The sequence below is a fragment of the Trachypithecus francoisi genome, unplaced genomic scaffold (genome assembly GCF_009764315.1).
Source record: "Trachypithecus francoisi isolate TF-2019V2 unplaced genomic scaffold, Tfra_2.0 Lachesis_group4, whole genome shotgun sequence".
Classification (NCBI taxonomy): Eukaryota; Metazoa; Chordata; class Mammalia; order Primates; family Cercopithecidae; genus Trachypithecus; species Trachypithecus francoisi.
Genome location: NW_022681469.1, coordinates 147,149,645 through 147,156,833, shown reverse-complemented (window position 1 = coordinate 147,156,833; position 7,189 = coordinate 147,149,645). Strand labels below are relative to the sequence as shown.

General features: G+C 39.1%; 1 pseudogene across 1 annotated transcript; it reads right to left on the bottom strand.

Moving 5' to 3' along the window:
* Nucleotides 1–617: 617 nt before the first annotated feature.
* LOC117072241 lies at nucleotides 618–4,287 on the bottom strand (annotated as a pseudogene). Its single transcript, XR_004432730.1, has 2 exons — nucleotides 4,249–4,287; nucleotides 618–2,330 (listed from the first exon to the last, which is right to left on the bottom strand). The product of XR_004432730.1 is annotated as a phosphoglycerate mutase 1-like (transcript).
* Between the last annotated feature and the right edge of the window lie 2,902 nt (nucleotides 4,288–7,189).

Sequence of the window (7,189 nt, the reverse complement as noted above, 5' to 3'; positions counted from 1 at the left end):
TAACTTTGTACAACTAAAAAGAAAATGTTTGTCTCTGTTTCAACAATGCAGAGTGGTATCCCAGCTTTCACATGACAAACATAATTCACCGAAACATTTTAATAGTTCTGTCTCGAGGCTTATAATTAATAAATTATATTTGAAATTCTCACTGCATGACTGTTTTCAAGCTGAGGCAATGGTTTTCTCCTGTCTTCAGACTTGTACCCCAACTGGAACTTATAAAACTGGCATTCCTGGTTCTCAGGACTTCATACTTAAGCTAGAATGATGCCTTCAACTGTCCTGGGTCTTTAGCGTTCCAGCTGTCGATTCAGGACATCTCAGCCTCTATAATTCATGTATATGCCTAGTTCTGTTTTTCTGGAGAAATTTGACTAATACAGTTTGTCAATTTCTACAAAAAAGCAAGTCGAGATTTTGATAGAGAGTACATTAAATCTGTATTCATCATCATAATGATCACCTTCTTTGGTTATAGAATTTGGGGTTAAGAGTATTTGTTTTTCTTTTTAGTGTTTCTTCCTCCCATCAGTTCAAATATATTATTTCCTCATTTTATGGCTTTCATTGTTTTTGTTGAGCAGACAGTTGCCAATCTTTTTTTTTTTTTTTTAATTGCACATCACTCCTTTATTATACTGATCTGGAAAAAGGATTTAGTACAGTTATGCTCAGGTGAACACTGTACCCATGTGGCAGAGCCAAGCAACTAGAACATGATTCAGAAATCAGTGAAAGACACACTTGGACAGGACCAAGGGGCATTTCACTGCCATGAAACAAGGCAGGAAGGGACTCTAACACACCCAGCAGGAAGCACTGCTGCCCTTAAGAGGTCAAGGAACTGATCCCATACTGGTATGAGGAATGGCTTATTTTCTGATGACTACATGTGGGACTATTTCAACCGCCACAAGAAACCCCAGAAAGGTTATTGTTTTGTATTATTTATATATACTATACTTTTTAAATAAAAGTAAATATAACACATAACTAAATTCAGTATTGATCCCAAACTTCTAGAGCCAGGTCCTCTAGGGTCAGGGAGGAAACAGTTGTCACATCACCATGAAGGTTACATTCATGTTCCACTGGAATGACTAGAGCACCCAGGCAGTGGCCTGACTGAAGAAGAGCAGAGGACTGGCTCCTGGGGACAGACAGGCTCTGTTGTTTCTCCTCATTGGTCATGGCTTAGCATGGTTCCTCCCCACAAGTCCTTATTAAACAAAGAACTCGCAAAAACCCAAGTTACTACCTTTAAACTGTTGGATAAGGGGAGCTTTTCCACAGCTTGGACTGAGAACCTATGCTCTAGAAGTGCTATTCTGACTAGATTGTAGGAAGGAAGTGGGTGCAGAAGACAAAATGCCTAAAATGAAAATGGGAGCCACTGGTCCCCATCTGCAGCTACAACTCAAGATGTCTACAGATGTGGTCAGTGTGACATGTGCAGGTGGGAGGGGCAGAGGGACAAGAGGGGCAGGAAGGGTGTTCCTGGGGACGGTATCCTCCCCGCTGGCCTTCACTTCTTGGCCTTGCCCTGGGCGGCCACAGCTTCCATGGCTTTGCGCACTATCTCTTCATCCCCCAGGAACTGCATGGGTTTGATAGGCTTCAAGTTCTTGTCCAATTCATAGACAATGGGAATACCAGTCGGCAGGCTCAGCTCCATGATAGCCTCTTCAGAGAGGCCCTCCAGATGCTTGACAATGCCCGGGAGGCTGTTGCCATGGGCTGCAATCAGTACACGTTTCCCCTCCTTGATCTGGGGAACTATTTCTTCATTCCAGAAGGTCAGAGCTCTGGCAATAGTGTCCTTCAGACTCTCACAGGAGGTTAACTGATCTTCTGTGAGGTCTGCATACCTGCGTTCCTTACTGATGTTGCTGTAGAAAGGGTGGTCGGGTTCCATGGGAGGTGGTGGGACATCACAGGAGCGCCTCCAGATCTTCACCTTGGCTTCACCATGCTTTGCAGCAGTTTCTGCTTTATTGAGACCGGTTAGACCCCCATAGTGCAGCTCATTGAGGCTCCAAGTCCTCACCACTGGCAGCCACATCTGATCAATGGCATCTAGCACTGTCCAGAGGGTCCGGATCGCTCTCTTCTGTACTGAGGTGAAGCGGATGTCAAACTTATAGCCAGCATCTCGCAGAGCCTGTCTGCTGTGCTTCGCCTCCTCGTGGCCCCCTGGGCTCAGGTCGGCGTCGTACCAGCGGCTGAAGCGGTTCTCCAGGTTCCACGCGCTTTCGCCCTTCCGTGCTGTGCTGGATCAGCACCAGTTTGTAGGCGGCGATGGAGGCGGGCTGGGGATGCAGCACCGACTGCCCAGTTGCCAATCTTACACTTACTCATTTGAAATTAGTCTCTCTTTTTAAAAAATTTCCACTTACTATCTCTAGAAATATTGTTTCTGCTCCATGCTTTCTCTTGCCTCTTTTTCAGGGACCTCAGACTTCTTCACTGTGTTCTCTGTGTTTTCCATTTGATTTTCTGTATTTTCATCTTTACTTCTCCATTTTTTATTCTGGATATTTTATGTCTTTGTCTATGTCTAATCTTTGTCCAGCTTCATCAACTGAATTCTAAATTTGTATTATATTTTCTGTTCTAGAATTTAAATAACTTCTTTTATAGTTTCCAATTCTCTGTGGAAAGTCTTGTCTTTTATTTCTTTCATATATTTTTCATAGCTATAGTAAAGCCTGCATCTGATAATTCTATTATCTGCATTCCCTGCCTGTTTCTACTGTCTATTATTTTTCCTTGCAAAATAACATTATTTTTCATATTATCTTGTATCACATTATTTTGTCTCCTCATATATTGATTATTTCTCTTTTAGTTCCAGACATTGTATTTGAATAATTATAAAAATAATGTTAAGCTTAAGTTAATATTATCTTCTTCTGAGATGATTTATATTTGCTTCTGGAAGGAAGCCAGGGGAGTAGTAATACCATATGGCTTTGATTTAATAATATATTGAGATGATCCAAAGCTGGTTTTCCATCCCTGCTATGACCAGTCTGTTTATGAATTACTGTCCCTCCTGTTATTACCCAATGGGCTCTTCTTGCCTACTGTACAGATAAAGTCAATTCACTGAGACAGCCATATTACAGCAGAGAAAGAGTTTAATAATCACAGGGCTATCCAAGTCAAAGGATGGGTGTAATTATTACTCAAATAAATATATTCAAAAACTCAGAGGCTAGGGTTTATCAAGGATAGTTTGGCAGGCAGTAGGCTAGGGAATGGAGAATGCTTATTGGTTGGGTCAGGGATAAAATTATAGGCGGTCAAAGCTGTCTTCTTGTGCTGAGTCAGTTCCTGGGTGGTGGGTCACAAGACCAGATGAGCCTGTTTCTTAGTATTGGTTACTGGTTCAGGTGGACCACCAGCTAGTCCATCAAAATGCAGGGTCTAGAAAATACCAACCTTAGGTTTTACAACAGTGATGTTATCTACAGGAGCAAGTGGTAAGGTTACAAATCTTGTAACCTCTGGCTGCAGGACTCCTGAACTATAATTCTAACCTTGTTGCTAATTTTAGTTTTACACAGGTGGTTTTAGTACCTGAGCAAGGAGGCAGTTAATTTCAGGGAGGAGCTGTTATCATCTTTGTTTTAAAGTTAAATTATAAACTAAATTCCTCCCATAGTTAGCTTGGCTTATGCCCAGGAATGAACAAAGGCAGCTTGGAGGTTAGAAGCAAGACAGAGTCAGTTATGTCAGATTAATTTCACTGTCATAATTTTTCTGTCAGATTTCCCTCACTATCATAATTTTTGCAAGGGCAGTTTCACTCCTAGGTTGTAGCACTTTGAGATCCCAACCCAAAGCCTGGCAGGGAGGTTAGTAGGGCCTTCTTTAGCAGACTCTGAGCAAAATACCCTTATTTACGGCTTCTTAGTCTTCCAAATTTACATTAACTTTTGTGAATTTAGAGTACATCCCTAATCTTGTGAATCTAGATTACATCCTTAGGTTAGATGTAATCCCTAGATTACATCCTCAACACTGGGCTCACTTTCTGTGAGATTTCATCTCTCAAACCTTGACCGTATATTTATGCCTGTCTTTTACCTCTCCAATACCTTCAGATCTGTTTTTTTCATATTTCCTAATTTTTTTACTTCTTTTTGAATTCTGCTTGGAGAAAAGATTCATTTTAAAAGACGGCAACTGTTCCCTCCTTCGTGCAGGACAAAGAGGAAGCTACTCCGACATACTAATCACCTCCATAACAGCTCCAGAAAAACCACTGATCCCTGCCATGGGTTGGAAAGACAGGCCCACTGTGTGGAGTATGTGAAGACTGAATGAGAGAACCTAGTCAAAGTGTTTGATAAGTTATTGTTTCTTTTTTCTTTTCCTTTTCCACGTTCTTGACAAGGAATGCTTGGTAAGTTTTTTAATGATCATGTTTCCCTCTTTGTTCCAGCCTCTAGAAAGTTCAGAGCCATATTTTGATCCTTCTACCAACTTATGATTCAGAACCTTATAATAAGTCCTTTGTGAAACAATCTTAGCTCAATTTCATTATATTGTCTGTGTTCCAAGTGCTTCATTTATTTTCGGTAACTTTTATTGTATTGCACATGTCTATATAAGACACTCTCAATCATTATCATGGGAGGTGGAACATAAAGAAGCAAATTAAATAATGTAAATAAAAGTATTTAGATAAAAAATACAAATAAATTATATTTATTTTTGCATTTTTAAAACATACTGAAGTCAGGACAAGGTAGATACTTTAAGCTAATGCACATATATTTGCATAAAGCATATTTTAATTGTTACCTAATTAACTTTTTCAGATACTGAGAGTAGTATTGCACAGTATCTGAAAAAAGTAAATTAGGTAACAATTACTTTTAATACCCAATTTGTTCCATGCCTGTATTTTTATCTAGGTATTTAAATATTTCAGTCGTTTCTTAGATTTATGGACTCCTTCAGTATATCTCAATGTATATTTAAGCTATGTGACCAGAATTGAAATAGTAAATCTAAAACTACATATTATCTGATTTATGAATAACCAAAACTACTCCTAACCTCCCCTCTTTTCTGCATGGTGAAGTCTCCCTGCCTGTCTGTTTATGGTCTGTGGGTACAGTCTTCCTTACTGTTTTGTTATTCCTCTCGATCCTATCTACTCTCTACAGTCCCCCAAATCAAACCCTGCCACATAAGATGCTGACATTTCCTTGTAATCTCTGCCACATCTGCCTCTTTATTTCTCTCCAACATATCATAAGTTATCACCCAGGTTTTTATTTTATTTTATCTCAAAAATAAGCTTTATAGAAATGAAGAGACATTCCAAAACTGTGCCTGGAGGGGAGGGTGCAGGGCAATCCATGCCAGTTGCAGGCTGCTGGGGAGCTGCACGTGGAGAGCCTTGGATACAGTGCAGCCTGCAACCTCACAGAGCTTGTCACTGTTTAAGGAAACCAGGGAGACTTGGAAAAATATCTGGGACACAATTCTGCACATGACACATAGCATCAGAAGCAAGTATGTGAGAGCGCCAAGGTAGAACAGCTCATTCTGAGAACAGGGAAGTACTGAAAGGAAAATAAATTAGAGTAAATTCCAGGAGGATTCAGAATTTGAGTTGGACTCATAGAACTAGATAAAAAGCAGAAAGGACTATCAGAATAAAGTCACAGGTGCTGAAAGGCACAGGGCAGAGAAGAGCTCATTCTAGGTAAGGAATGGCGAGACATGAGAATGTGGGGTGGGTTTTCAGTAGAAAGCCTGAAAGACAGGCGGGGAAGTCAGGTTTCATTTGGCAGAAAATGAAGAAGTTTTTTCATGTGAAGTGAAGTGCCATGATTGGGGGGTTTCTTCTATTTTTGGGTGCTTCTCTTTGCCAGTTTCTGAGTGCACAGACTGAGTGCAATAGAACCATTAGAGACACATTGTAGTAGTCTCAAATAAAATAAGAAAGGAGCATGATAGATGAGGAGCAGTAGGAATGGAAGAAAAATGTAACAATCTCAAAGTAAATAAGGGAACTTGAAAGAACAGGAGAATTACGAATGGGAAAAAAAACAAGTCTCTCTCTTCTTTCTTTCTTTTGAAACTATGACTTTTACATCATTTCTGTTCGATTTATTGACGTCCACATAAAAGTTTATAGTATACGTTCAGTAAGGATTATTTTCAAGCAGATCCAAATTAATAAAATAATTTCTGATAAAACTTATCAGGGGCTAAGTTTTTCTCTCAAATTTTGATTCATGCCTTGAAAACAGTGGTGACTTGTCTTATCATTTAAAAGGTGGCTTCCTTGTATTTCTTTGAGGTACAGGGAAGATAAAAGTAAGTGTGAAATGCCAAGAATGGTCAGTAATTTTAAGTCTCTAAGTGTATGCACACTTATAAAGTACATTTCAGCTAAAAATGAAATAAAATTATTATTTGTAGCCTTTTCAGGCTAACATGTGACATAGAAATGTAGATGTTGTTTATAGAAAATAATGTTCTGCTCTTGTTTATTTTGAACCAGTTTATCTTTCTTTCAAGCTTGTTCTCCTTAGATTCATCTATCATACAGGACCACCTTTTAGTGTGATTGCTTTTGTTTGTTTGAGCTTTGCCTTTAACTTGGACACTTGGCCGAGATTCTTTTCATTCTGGCTTGGAATAAAGAAATAGTCTCCCTACTGAGATCTGATTTTGAGCTTAGGTCAACTGGCTGGTCCTCCAGCCAAAACAGTTTTAATAATTGTTGAATTTCAATTAAAAAGTGAAACGTGAAACTATTCCCAGACTAGTTAGACAGTATGCCTTCTGGGTATAGTAAATGAAACTATGCTACTGAATTTAGTAAATATATTTGAAAATGTTTAAGCTTTACATAGTGCATACAGCTGTGCTCAGTTTACGGCGATCAAGATGAGGTGATATTTTGGCTTGTAAAGTATATGAATATTGTAAAACAAATGGTCCCCCCAAAATAATATGTACATTCTTTAGACTGAAACAAAATGCAGTGTTGATCACACAACAGTAGCTTAGTAAATGTTTAGTGAATGAATAGATCAACGACTATAATGTCTCTTCCCCCAAATTTGTCTCCTTTAAAACACAAAGGGGAAAACAAACAAAAACTGTCTTGCCACCACATCATGTGACCTACATGCTACAAAATGGAACAAACATA